This window comes from Mauremys mutica, chromosome 4, assembly GCF_020497125.1.
Source record: "Mauremys mutica isolate MM-2020 ecotype Southern chromosome 4, ASM2049712v1, whole genome shotgun sequence".
In the NCBI taxonomy this organism is placed as follows: Eukaryota; Metazoa; Chordata; order Testudines; family Geoemydidae; genus Mauremys; species Mauremys mutica.
Window position 1 is genome coordinate 40,316,595 of NC_059075.1, and position 14,635 is coordinate 40,331,229.

The 14,635-nt window shown below is 46.0% G+C and overlaps 1 protein-coding gene across 43 annotated transcripts in view; it reads right to left on the minus strand.

Annotated features, from left to right (window-relative positions):
* Nucleotides 1–14,635, minus strand: part of NRXN3 (neurexin 3) — a 1,517,918-nt gene that overhangs the window by 1,459,692 nt on the left and 43,591 nt on the right. For 40 of the 43 annotated variants that reach the window (XM_045016791.1, XM_045016790.1, XM_045016764.1 and 37 more), the window contains 3 exons: nucleotides 12,510–12,666; nucleotides 11,961–12,069; nucleotides 3,193–3,310 (listed from right to left, as the gene is read on the minus strand). The gene's annotated coding sequence lies outside the window, so the exon portion shown is untranslated. Of the gene's footprint in view, nucleotides 1–1,468; nucleotides 1,698–3,192; nucleotides 3,311–11,960; nucleotides 12,070–12,381; nucleotides 12,400–12,509; nucleotides 12,667–14,635 lie in introns of those variants that run through there. The other 3 variants (XM_045016754.1, XM_045016752.1, XM_045016756.1) reach the window with 3 other exon arrangements.

Consider the following 14,635-nt stretch of genomic DNA (forward strand, 5'->3'; position numbering starts at 1 on the left):
GCTACAATTAATAACTGACTACACCCAGTTAGCAGGCAAATCCTTTTTGGTTCAATTTTTTTCTCACACACCCAACATCACTCTCTGACTTTTCACTAGACTAGTTAAGAGTTCACCCCCTTAAAAAACAGTCACTCAAAATATATTGTTAGTGAGCGATCATGTCAATATTCATCTCTTTAGGAGGGCTGTGTGCTTAACACAGAACAATCACGTGCAAGAAAGAAACAAGAACAAAAATTAGTATTATTTTTTTTAAACTATTTTCAACAAAGCTTTGAATAGCTGCGCCAAGAGGAGGTGGGAACGGGGGCTTGGATAAGCGAAAGTGGTCTTTTAAAAATTATTCCATTTTTTAGCTTTGGTTCTGCCTCTCTGATCCTTTCGCTTTTCTCTCTCTAATTTTTTTGGGGGGAGCGGTGTGGAATGGAAAAGAATTTTTTTTAAAAGAGAGATTTCAATTATAATGAAATGTATCCTTAAAGAACGGTGGTTAATAAAAGTAGTTCTTACCTATACTGCAATTAAAATAAAATTAAGGGAGTAAGCAAAAGACAAGTCACATGCAAAGCACCAGAGTCAGTGCCCATAAGTAGGGGAATTACATCACTGCCCTGGAGTGGATGATGTTTTTCTTTTAAATTATAAAGTGCCGTAGTTAGAATTTTTTTTTAAAGAAAATCATGGGTATTTTGCATGCATCTTGCATGAAGAAAGGATCGAACCAACCTTTAAGGTCACTCGCTGCCTGAAAATGCACAGCAGTCGCTCACAGTGGAAGTTTTCAGGCAAGACGGCTACTAAATCATTAATATAAACAAATGGAAGGCGGGGAGGGAAGGTTCTTCTGTAATAGATCCAAAGACGAAGAAAAAAAAGAAAACTTTCTTCATTTCCCCCCTTCCTTCCTCATTAGTAAAAATTTTGCAAAAGAAAAAAAGAAATCCTTCGGCCGCTAGTCAAATAGTTTGATTCCTAAGCAGGTCCCTGTTATAATTCAATGTAGCAGCATCTTGTCTCCTCACAAAAACACCCCCATTCTCTAGTTTTAAAAACCAGCCCCTCCAAAATAGTAATTTAAAAAATAAAATAGTAAGAACAAAAAAAAGCAAAAATAAAAGTATTGGTTAGAGAGGAGAGTTTATGCTTGTCACCTGAAAACAGATCATCCCACTAGGTGTGCCGTTTCCAAAAATCTTTCTGACTTTTCATAACAGGGAGGTGAAAGGGGGAAGGAAAGGAGGGCAGGGGCAGGTTGATAAAAACTCGCAGGAAGAGACCGAAAAATAAATCTCCAAGCTATTTGTGATCAAAAATTAAAAAAAAAAAAACAATCACCCTTGGAACTCTCAAGTGAAAGCACCCACTACCTTTTAAACTGAAAGACTTTCTACTGGATACACAGAAATATCTGTTCATTTTGGGTCTTTCTTCCATCCTGCCATCCATCCTTCCCCCAAAGTCTTACCTTTGCAGTTGAGAAGAGGTTTTGGCTGTTTTATCAACTCTTTGTTTGTTTCCTCTTTGGGGATGTAAGAATCCAGGGTCTCTCTCTAGGAAGGACTGGTGGGGAAGGGTGGGGGTATTGGAGATGCTAAAACGGGTCCTTGATGGCTTGGGATGCAGGCAGAAAGGGGAGGTTTGGCTTGCCTCTCCCTCTCAGTGAGTTGCATGCAAGAGGAGATGTGTAGAGCTGAGCTCTCTGCCTGAGACTGTCAGAGGAGCCCAGGAATTTCACGCACTCCAGAGCCGATCCCTCCCTCTCCAGCACACAGACCCCAGCATTTAAAGAGACAGCCAGGCTGTGTGGCTCAGGGTTTCACCTCCTCCTCCCAGGGCTGTTTTGCAAACAGCTGACAAGATGTAATCTGGGGACATCCTCAAGCCCTGGATGACTAAGAGGCAGGTGCTTGGGAGCCCAGCTTTCCCACACTGCAAAGAATTCTTACTCAAACTGGAACGGGGAGATAACACACACACTCCCCTCCTGGGAAAGTCCTGTAGAATTTAATAGGGATGAAACTAATAGGGTTCTATAGAAATTAAGCAGGGATATATTTAAATGACTCTGAAAACCTACAGCACATGATAGAGAATGATCTCCTTCCTACAGAATTATTAAATCATCCTACTGAATTTAACAGAGAATTATTTCTATTCTATTTGGGTTCTTCCTGCTGTAGGATTCTATAGTTTGTCTTAAAAGGGCTATAGAAAGATAGTCACTCTGTTAAATTCTATAGGACTTTCCTATAAGGGACATGCACACTCATGAATGTATACACCTCTGCCTGTATTTTACATTCATATTCACTACAAATAACACCAGAGTTAAATAAGCAGAAGATGGTAACACTGGCCGGTGAAAGGCAGGCAACACTGAGTTCAGATGATACTCTGTCCGCAATTCACAACTGCCTTGACAGGAATAAACTCACAGCAATGTGAGTCTTCGACACTGCATGGAAAATTATAAAAGGATACTGTCAAGATAGACAACATATCTCTAAAGAAGTATGTGTTACAAATAGCATATCTTTTCCTCTGTCTGCCTATCTATCTTTTATTCATTCCACACTCAGCCCGGAGGTATCGGAATATAACAACTGAAAGACTTAAGAGTCTCAACTTTTCCAACTGCTGCTGTTTGTTTATTTTTGACCCTTCACCAGCTTGAGAAATTAAACTGGTTGGTTTCACCCCCCTTTCTAGCCAGTTTCACTTCCTGGGTCTCATGAACTAGCCTAATTCTGCTGCTACATTTTCGTTTACAACATAGTTTAATTTTTTTTTAAAGGATAGAGTCTCCCCACATGTATAATTCATTGAATTCAACAAAATTAATCGGGTGAACAAGGACTACTTGCATAAGTAAAAGGAAACAAGCTTTGGCCCAGAACACTAGTCACAGACATTTAAAATAAAAACAAAACAAACATTTTTATTCTATTAGATTATGCAACCTAAGAACCCTTCTAGACAGATCCTATAGTGCTGTATAGTGTGTGTATTGTGCCTAGAGGACAGGCACTTAGAAATGCATTTACCCTGTGGACAGATTGGAAAGGTACCTGCTCTTCCTTCTCTTTCACATCCTAGAAAAGAATCAAGGCCTCTGTCTTTCTCTATGTTTGCACAGCACTGAGCCGACTCACAGTGCTCAATAAATAATAAATAATTATTATTACTTACAGAGCATATTGATCACTTTGCCCAGTGCAGAAATGCAGCTGCCTCTGAGGTGTATAACAGCCACGCAGCAGCATTAAATAGTCCAAAGTAGTATTAGGAATCCCCAGGGATGGTATATCTGGAAAACACAAAAGAACTTCACTGTTGACTTAATCACGTAAGAAAGTGAAATGGCTGCATAGCTTTCACCAGTTCTGCACATCTCCTAACAAAATCAGATGTCTTGGGGGCCAGATGTAGACAATTTCAACAAGGTGACAATGGTTTTCCTGCATCAAGAGCATAGTGCTTAGAGCAAGACTGTGTCCCAGAAGAAGTCTGTGCAAAAACAATATGCCCTTCAGCCTTTTGCTTTATAGGGAAAGCATAAGAGCAATGAGATCTGTGCAAAAACAGGATGCCCTTCAGCCTTCTGTTTTATGTGGACCACATAAGTGCAGTGCAATCTATCAGTCCCCTAATGGGGGCATGGGGCCAAATTCTGGTCTCAGCTACACTGAAGTAAATCAGGAGTAACTTCATTCACTTCAGTGAGGTTACTACAGATTTAGACTTGCATAAGTGGAACAAAATCTGACTCATGGTCCTTTTCTTTATCCTCCCTAGCTCATAGTCTTGATGAACCAGCACCTCCCAGAAATGTCTATTGAGGTAATGTTCTGGAGTTCCAAATACCTCAGCACTTCCAGCACCATGTAGCTACCTACCAACTGTGATGTCTACCCTTTTGGCCAACACACCAGCGATTGAACCAACACCCTCCAGAGCAAAAAGCATGCGCTGCTACAGCTTGAATTAAAGAGCCAAAACTTTCTAGATAGGGACTGTAACAACTCATAGCTGCTGCAGATTGGTACTTGTAACACACTCATCGGTACTTCACACTATCTTAGAGGTTTTATGCTGCCATCCATCCGCACAATAACTGAGTGCCTTCCACGTAAAATTAATAGCAATAGCAAAGTCCCAATTGTTAAAGATCTCAAAATCCTTGAACCTGCTAGACATAGATCTGTATGCTCCCAAGCTGAAAAAGAAACTAGTACCCAGCATTCATAGTCTGAAGCCAGGTTAGTAAGCCAGGGACAAAGTGAGATCCTGATTGTGGAACAGTCTCCAGTGGACTATGGTGGAAGCCCCACTCTCTGAGTCATTTAAAACTGAACTGGATAAAATACAAAAATAAACAGTGCAATGAACAATCCTACCACTGTCTCCCAGGAGATGGACATGATCACTTTATAGGTCTTGACATCTCTCATTCCTATAAGGAATTTCACTAAGGGTGCAAGAGTTCACTATACCAGTGGCTCTCAACCTTTCCAGACTACTGTACCCCTTTCAGTAGTCTGATGTGTCTTGTGTACCTCCAGGTTTCACCTCATTCAAAAACTACTTGCTTATAAAACCGAACATAAAAATACGAAAGTGTCAGCATGCTATTAATGAAAAATTGCTTACTTTCTCATTTTTACCATATAATTGTAACCCTTCTGCCAGGTGGAGCCAGCAGCAACCAGGGCCAGGTTCAACAATACGACACAGAACCAGCTCAAGCCCCCACCCAGTAACCTGGGAAAAGTACACATCACCCCGGGCGCCCCCCCCCCCGAAAGGCAATACTTCCCCACTCACAAGCACAGAGTCTGAGTGTAGAAAAGCAACTTTTAATGAAAGGAGAGAAGTCACCCAACATTAATTAGGGAAAATGCCACAAGCAGGATTCATACACATAAAATTGTGAGCAGGACACTGACCCCAGAGTGCGTGGGGCAGAGTCTTCTGTCTCATAGTCTTGAGCTCTACAACCAAAAGTTCCTTTTCTGTGCTCCCCCCTCTGTTCCCTCACCATACCCCATTCACAGTGCTTGTCCTTGGTCAGTGAGAACCCAGGGTTCAGAGGTGCATCTGTGTGAGTCACCTCCCACTCGGGGATGAAGGCACCTTGCTTGCTCCACCATCTGAGCACTTGCTTTGGCCAGCCACCCCATCAGCCGCTGTTCCTCGTAGGGTGACCAGATGTCCCGATTTTATAGGGACAGTCCCAATTTTTGGGTCTTTTTCTTATATAGGCTCCTATTACCCCCACCCCTTGTCCCGATTTTTCACATTTGCTGTCTGGTCACCCTAGCTCCTTGCTGCCTGGATGCCCTGCCAATCACTCCTGCCAGCCGACTGTTTGCCACTTTTGCTGGCCACCCATCAGTTACCTTCTGCTGCCACCTTCCTCTCTGCTGTGACCTCTGAAGGTCAGTCTCTTTGTGATTTTTAGCTCTCAGCAGGCTGGGCAGAAACACTGCCCCACCACAAGTGATTTCAGCTCATATTGAGTAGTTGAAATAACAAAAGGCTCCTAATGAAGCCTGATTAGCTCTATCTTTGAACAGTGGGGCGGAATAGGTTAAACCAGACCAAGGACCCTTAGGGACACCCTGTCCCCATCCCTCTTACTCTTACAGGGCTCTGGCATTCAAGACCCTGGCTTAACAAGGTCCTTTCAGCTGAGGGTGACCCTCTCATTTGGGACAGGTTAAGCACAGTTCTGCTCCCCTTTATTCATACAATAAAGACAACATTGATAACATCTCACTACCCCTGATTTCAGTACTAAAGTCATTTATAACCCAACACCAGCCAAAGTTGATCACTTTGAGCAACACTGCTCTATCTGTTGGATACCTACGCAGAGTAGGTGTGTTCATATAAATACAGTTTGCTCCTGACGTCTCATCCCTTCCCCCAACTAGCTGTCAGAAGAGAGTTCATTCAGACCCTGTTTACATAATTATAAAATAAATCAATTGGAATATAAATATTGTACTTACATTTCAGTGTATATTGTATACAACAGTATAAGCATGTCATTGTCTGTATGAAATTTTAGTTTGTACTGACTTCGCTAGTGCTTTTTACGTAGCCTGTTCCCCTCTAACTCCTTGCTTCTCATACTGTCAACCCCAGCACCAGCCATGGAGTTTACAAACCATTTATGTGAAAGGGGTGAGACCATTCCTTAGTGAGGCTCCTCTGTTGTTGTTACACTCCTCGATACAAAGCACCCACTTGCTGCCAACATTTTCACAAGGGTTCCCTCAAAAAAATTCTGTCTCAGTGGGCAGATCACGTGACATGCCCTTGATAAAATGCTCCGTCCATCTCCTCCAAATCTGTTAAATAATCAGCTGGCATCAGTTACATTTTCAAAGTTCTTCATGATTAAAAGGGCAAGAAAGATTCTTTTTATATTAAAGCTGAGATGCATTTCCGTGAGGCCCAGTGGTGGCTTCATAAACAGGGAACTTACACAAGTCCCTTCCAGCTCATCAACAACACAGACACTCCTGCTCACCCGCCCAGGGATCCTTCCATCCTGACACAGCCCCTGCATTCTCCCCTTCAACCACCAGGATCTCAAACATAAAGTGGCAAACCCTGTAAATAAAGCCGGCAGAAAGGACTAAGCATAGACCACTGAGTCACTCTTCTCTTGTCATGTCTCCTTCTCCCTTTACAGATTAATTTCCTTTAACCTTCTATTTCATTCTTTCTCCTGATGCATCATTTTATTCCAGCTCCAGCAACATGTGCTGGTCAGCCACTCACGTTGGCATAAAGTGCTGGAAATCTTACTTCCTGTGAGCAACATGCCAGCTTTTAGCTCCTGGGACCCCATAGGATATGTCTACACTGCAAATAGACACCTGCGGCTGACCCGTGACAGCTGACTCAAGCTCATGGGGCTCAGGCTAAGAGGCTGTTTAATTGTGGTGTAGACATTCAGGTTCAGGAGAGAACCCGAGCTCTGGGACCCTCCCACCTCACAGGGTCCTAGAGCCTGGGCTGCAGCCCGAGCCTGAACGTCTCCACGACAATTAAACAGTCCCTTACCCTGAGCCCCATGAGCCAGAGTCAGCTGGCATGGACCAGCCACAGGTTTTTAATTGCAATGTAGGCCTACCCTTAGGGAATTGCTGGCATGTGGGGTCACATCGGTCAATTGGGGTCAAACTTAGCCCAATGAATTACAACTTCGGAAGCAGAGACACAGCTTGGGATGTGTAAGTACAACTTGGAGCACATATGTAAAGCTTGAGATATGGGCATCCCTTAAAATATGGATTCTGTGCGAAAGCATGGGACACATCTTGGGGTGCATGAGCACAACTTGCGAGGCAGAGGTATATTTGGAAATGCAGGGGCATGGCTTAGAATTCGGAAACACGGGCTAGGCCATGGGACGCAGGTTTTAAGTGGAGATGTGGGGACAGACAAAAATAATCAACACTTCAAATGTAGAGAAATAAAGACCACATGAGGTGCGTCACAATGATGCTATTTATCAATATACAGCCTTCCTGATGTCTGGTTCTCAGGGAGCACACATTAAGGGTATGCCTGCATAGCAATTGGGATGTGTAACTCCCAGCTTGGATAGCTGTATCAACAAATAGCACTGTGGTCGTACAACCCAGTTGGTGGCTCCGGCTAGCTACCCAAGTACACACCCAGGGACTGAGCAGTATTGTATACAGATGACTAGCCCAAGCCACCACCCTGTAGCTGTGGCTGCATTGCTAATTTTAGCACACTAGCTCAACCACAGCTAGCGCCTGTACACCTACCCAAGCTGGGAATTACACCTCTAGTTACCGTACAGATGCACGGTTGAGGGGATTACTTCAGTTCCCATACCTCTCTCAGTGAAAAAAGATTTTGTGGAGCTGATTGGGTCAACACTGAGAATGGGGTTATTCATCTCTAGGGCCCGTTGCTATTCAGCCCCATGTTGGGGGTGGGTGGGACTGGCCAGCTGGCTCAGGGGCACTGGGGAATGGGAAACGGGGCCCTTCACCCCCAGGCAGAGCCTCCAGCTCACTCTGGGTTGGAGGGACCAGCCTGCTCAAGGAGGTCTGCAGAGCTGCCAAGTCTGGTGCAGATCCATGTGTGGCATTGTCTGGGTGAGAAACAATCACTGGTTTCCCCCTTAGAGCCTCTTGCAGGCAGGGAGGCAGACACAGGGTGGGGCCGGGCTCTAAGCCTGGCACTCTGCACAACGAGATGGAGGATGTTCCCAGAGCCAGGGGAAGCCCTAGGATTGCCAACTTTCTACTGGCACAAAACCAAACACCTTCCCCCACTCCCTGTCCCATGTCTCCTCTGAGGTCTTATCCGCTCACTCCATCCCCCCACTCCCTCAGTTACTTGCTCTCCCGACACTCACTCGCTCATTTTCCCTGGGCTGGCTCAGGGGTTGGGGTGCAGGAGGGGGTATGGGCTCTGGGGTGGGACCAGGGATGAGGGGTTTGGGGTGCAGGAGGGGGCTCTTGGCTGGAGGGTTGAGCCGAGGGGTTTGGAGTATGGGAAGGGGCTCTGGGCTGAGGCAGGCGGTTGGGATGTGGGAGGGGGTAAGGGTTCTGGCCTGCGGGTGCGGGTTCCGCAGTGGGGCCAGAAATGAGGGGTTCAGGGTCCAGGAGGGGGCTCTGGGCTGGGTCATGAAGTTGGGGTTCAGGGGGTGAGGGCTCAGGCTGGGGGTATGGGTACAGGGGGAATGAGGGCTCGAGCCGGGGGTGCAGGCCCTGGGGTAGGGCTGAGGGGTTTGGTGTGTAGGAGGGTGCTCCAGGCTGAGACCAAGGGGTTCGGAGGGAGGGAGGGGGACCAGTGCTGGGGCATGGGAGGGGGTCAGGGGTGCAGCCTCCGGGCAACACTCACCTCAAGCAGCTCCCAGAAGCAGCAGCACGTCCCCCCTCTTGCTCCTACGCGTAGGGGCAGCCAGGGGGCTCTGCACACTGTCCCCCACCCCAAGTGCCACCCCGCACCTCCCACTGGCCGCAGTTCCCGCACAAGAGTTGGAGCAGGGCCATGCCACTGCTTCCAGAAGCCAGGTGGAGCCAGGACAGGCAGGGAGCCTGCCAACCGGACTTTGAAAGGCCTGGTCAGGGGTGCTGACCCGAGCCACCAGTGTCCCTTTTCGACCGGGCATTCCAGTTGAAAACCAGACACCTGGCAACCCTAGGAAGCCCCTGCAAACCTGGGAGTCACGGCTGCTTGTTGGGGGCAGGAGGCCCTGAGGCAGGCTGGAGGGCGGGGCAAGATGGGGGGGGCCTAGTACAGCAACTTCTCTGCAGCCTCTCACCCACCTTCCCGCACAGCCCTGGTGCACTCAGCCTCCCCTCTGCCAGTGCGAGCCCCAGGATGCCTGGCAGCTCAGCCAGCAGCGGGAGCACCGAGACCAGGGGAAGGGAGACTGTACCACAGCAATCCCCGGTGGCCCAGAGGAATCACTGCAGTGCGGGCTCAGCTCCACTCCTGCAGCTTTAGTAGGGATGTCAGAGTCCAGCAGGGCTGCAGGAATGGGGGTAGGAAATGTGTGAGATCCACACCCCATACCTAATACATAGAAGCCCTAGGATCAGGGAATGGGTTCCACTCTGACCCAAGGCGGGAGGCAGTGGCTGGACCAGGGAATGAGCTACAGAGCCTGTCATTTCTAGGCACTAGTTCCAAGCCAGTTCCAACTGGCAGTGACTACATTGTTTTCTCTGCTGGCCGTTAGGTGGCTTGGGTGAAATGATTTGGGGGCCTTAGTCTAATTTTCAGTAATGAATGGTCTGCATTGTCACTGTGCCCTTTGTTAGCTGTCTAAACAAAGCAGCCAGGATTGTCTGTGCCACGGAGAGAAACCTTCCCTCTAACCAGGTGCTGGTTCCTTCAGGGCAGGGATGAGTCACGTTTGCTATTGTGTTGCTTAGAAGGGATATAGGAAGTTTGCCTGTCACTGTGCTATACCTGTTCTCGGGACAGAGAGCATGAGACTCCAGATCTGTTATCTTTCACCACCACGAAACTGACTTTAGAAAATAATTGAATACATCGTAGTCATGTAAAACAAGGGATGGAGAAGATCTGTCATGTCCCACCTAATCCCTTATGGGGTCACAATGCAGGATTGTCCCCTACCATATGTTAGGGCTTTTCCCTTAGGTTCTCTGAATGGCATCCATTGATTCTTTGACATAAGATTGACACTGAAGTCAAATGTCTGTGTGACAGGGTCATTACCCTGAGTTTAATGGAGATGGGGTCCAAGGGAAAGTTGCCACTGAGACCATGGCAGAGAAGGCTGTGTAACAAAGGTAACAGCGGAATTTATCACGCTTGCTCTTATATATATATATATATATATATTAGTTAGCTTAGCACTTTTAGTGTCTTTTCTGCATCCAAGGTGAACTTAGAAGCCGCAGTCCCAACTGTGATCAAATCCTCTCAGTTGTGCCAAACAGATCTGATCTTATCTGGATGGTGACCTTATCTCACGTTGGAGAGTAGAACTCATTACAATAATAAGGAATAACAGAGTCAGGGAAAGAGCAATCTTAGCAGAGCCTGGAAAGAATTCACATTACCATCATTTCAGGGGATTAGTTCTAAGCCTTTCTCCTGTAAACGTCATTTTTCACTTCAGCAGGAGGTCCAAGCGCAGAAATTATTCTTGCCAAGTCACAGGATTGTATCTCAACTCCTGATTTGCAATCCATTTCCACCTCCTCCAAGTGTGCTGAAGTGCATTTGCTTAATAGCTATATAGACACCTTACATCGTGTGAATGACGCTATTTTATAATGCAACATTTTGGGGTAGGGGTGTGAGAGTGTGGGACAGCAAATGCATAAATATGTGTCTGTGTGCAAGAGAGAGTGTGAATGTGAGAATGTAGGTCTATAAGTCTGACATGGGAGCTTGAGTGGATGAGTGTGAGCATGTGAGAGTGAGACAACTTGCATGCCTAAGAGAATGAATGTGTAAGAGTATATAAGCATTAGTGGTGTGCAAGACAGCATATACATGAGTGACTTAGAAACTATAAGACTGATGTCAGTATGTGTGAGGGCATATTGTGTGTGTGTATGTTTATATGAGTAAGTGTGATTGTGACATGTAGGTTGTAAATGCACATGTTTTACAGTTTGCAATTTAAGAAAAGATATTTGAAGGCCATCACTAAGGCCTAGTGCTCTCCGCTGCCATGTGGAAGACATAGTTTCTCATCTCACCCAAAGACACACATTGCCCCCTAGCACTGACTCAGAAGGAAACCCAATCTCTACAGAGTCACCATGCCACTCCCAGCAGCCTAGCATCCCCCGGCACCACACTGTGGCACTGGCTCAGAGGAAAAAGGGATCTACCTTCAATCACTTCCAAAGGGCTCCCTAGAGCTCCCCTATAAAAATTAACCAGAATCAGTCCTGCTTTGCTTGTACAGTGCAACAGATTCATAGCAGCAAATGGAATGGCTGAAGCTGAGAAGGACCAAATCCAGAGAGTGAATCTGCAGTATCTGGGATGGCTTGTCCTGGGTGGTTCCACTTTTAGATGGATAGTATCACTCTCAAACTGCATTACTTACCCAGAGAGGCTTAAACAGAGCCTCACTGGAAGGAGATGCTCCCAACAGTAGCTGCTCGCACATGGACTGGATGTTGTTTTTACTTCAACACTTGTTCATTTTGTTTTCCTCCAGAACTCAGGCTCTTGCCCTGAGACTCCAGCACACTGAAGGGCACCCAGCCAGTCAAACAGGACCATTCTTGAGAAGCCACTGATGCCTACTGGAAAATCCAGTAGGACTATGCCCAGGTGCTCGAGTTAACTGTCACCCCCACATGCGCTACTTAACTCTCGATCCTGCTTTGTTACTAAGGATGTTTGTTGTCTTGGAAATGAGATCTTTGGAGATTTGCTAGTTCCTGATGTTTGCTCCTCACCTGATAATACCATCCTGTGTGTCTGTATGATCATGTCAGATGGGTAGGGGAAGCAGCAGAAAACACTGAAAGTAGCAATGGTCCTGATGTAATTCAATTACCCTTCAGTCTGAGGAGAAGGAAAGAACAGCGCTTAGCACTTGTACAGCTCTGTACACTGGCGGAACAGGCCAGTTATAAAATATAAGCTTTTTAGCCATTAAGTTTTCTCTCCCCAAAGTTTGATTCTTGAGAGGCCCACCAGATTCAAACCCCCAAAGGTTCTATATAAACAGAACGAGCCTAGTTTCAGTTCTAACTTGGGGTGGATCTCTCCCTCCTCAGAGCTCTCACTCTCTTTTCTGATTACCAGGGGTCCAAAGAGTTCCATGGCTTTCCTCTGATTGGACCTTCAATCCCCACCACTGCTTTGCTATGCCACCTTGTCCACTCATTGGACAGCTGAGCAGAGAGTTAATCCCCACTTGCTGGGCTACAAGCAGGACACCTGCCCTAGTTCTATAAGAGCAAAATCTGTTCTGCACACAGCCCCTTCCATGTGAATGTTACCTTCTCCTCTTGCTGAATCCTGCAGCAGAGTCATGATCCTACACAGATGACATCATAGTGTGCTGCCATGGAAACAAATGTGATGTCAAAAAGTCAGCAGGCTCAAGGAAGAACAGAAGACAGGAAGCAAGGCTGAGGGAAGGAACTCCTTTTTTGACTACAAAGAAGAAAAAGAGCATGAAAAACATGTGAAAGCTGGAAGGGCCTGTGTTTAAGAATGGTGGATCTAGCACATGTTAAAGGAAAGTCTCTTTCTAAGGAACAGCCAGAGCACAAGGCTGGTGCACCCAGGCACAAGCCCTGTTCAGCTGAGGAGTTCAAAACAGCTCAGAAACTTGGCTGAATGTAGCCTCACAACCTCCCTGAAAAGCAGGGCAGTAGCATGATCCCCCTTTAACTCATGGGGAAACCAAGCCACAGAGGTTAAGTGATTTGCCCAAGGTCACACATCAAGTGAGTGGTACAGCTAGGAACAGAACTCAAGAATCCTAGCTATCAATCCCCTGCTCTAACCTCTAGGCTATGCTTCTTACAGACAGGATGGGATATACAAGCTGATTGGCATCTTTGTTTGTATTGTTGGTAAGTTCTCCAGTATCCACCACTTTGTACCCAATCTAAAGTCCTCAGTTCAGACTCACTCATCTTCCACACAAGGAGGAATCCCTCCTAAGCCCTGCAATGGCAACAGGAGGAAGGGTGTCAGTGAAGGACAAGATGAGACACTCTTTCCACTTCTTGTCAGGGACAAGCTGTCACCACAGCAACTCTAACACCCTTCAACCTGTTCATCTGATGGCTGAGTGTGGCTCCGATGTACAGCCACTAGTGTTAAACAACCCTAGCAGTGTTTTTTTCTCAATAGGGTGTTCCTTACAGTTTGCCATGGGGCATTGGCACCTCTTTAAATAATCACAGTTTGTCTATAGCAGACCCCTCATGCTAGGAAACAAACCCTATTCAGTTTGTTGGACTGTTCAGTATTCAAATGGTTGGACTGTCCCATTTTAAGATCATACATTCAGGTTAAGGAAAGGAAAACAAAATGAAACCATTCATTATTTTCACCCTTCATATGCCAGTGACACTAAAGGTACCTCTGTCCATGGGTGGGAGTTTTCTCAGTCACAGCCAGTCTGAATAAACCCCTTTTAAGTATGGTAGTCCAGAACCACAGCTGTGTTCATACTAAAAGACCACAGGCAGTGATGAGATAGATAGATGAGAAACCCCAATCTATCTATCCGAACTCAAAGTAGGGAAGAGGACAAAAATGTCCTTCTCATTGTTATAAAGAAGAATCCTCTTTTACTCTTGTGATTGGGTTATTGGAAGGTGTTTGGCACAGGCTACAGCATTAACCAGATGGAAAGTACAGGACATAGTTTCCCATTTATTAAGCAGTGTTTTGTGCAGACGGTCCTTTACCCTGTGCTCCACAATCTGCACTGACCACTAGCTGATTTCCAGGTGAAGTTTAAGTCATTGATTCTGACCTTTAAAGTACTAAGGGACAGATTTTCAAAGATAATGAGAGTTAGGCACCTAGCCTGCTTATGCACTTTTAAAAATCCCATTAGGCACCTATTTGCAACTTTAGGTGCATATCTACCATTGAAAATCTGGCTCTAAGTGGTCTAGATCCCATCTAATGAGACACCCACCTCGCTTGTCAAGTGACACAACTATAGTGATCATCCAAGGAGCCTGGGCTGACAAACTCACTTATGCTATAAATAGGAGGGGTTAGGACCAGGGTGATCTGGAACTCCCAGATCACCCACCCTTCTGTGGATTTGGTGACACACTTTAAAATTCATCTGCTCTGCCAGGATTTTCCTGGAGTGGGGGTAGAATAGTGAAAGGTTATGATCATGCTAATGATGGAGACCATGTTGGCAGATGAGAAGGGTTTTCCAAGAGCTCAGTCTTGTTAAGATGCAAATTGTATTGGTGACACTTTATTGATGCATGCTGTAGTCAGCCAAGGTGTGTTTTTATATTCTCTGTGCTGTGCTAGATGTTAAGGCAGGCATGTTGGAAATCTAAATAAATAGTCAGGGAGAGGAGAGCAGAAAGGGAGGGCAGTTCCCCATCTCCAGCTGGGCCCTTGCATCCAGACCAAA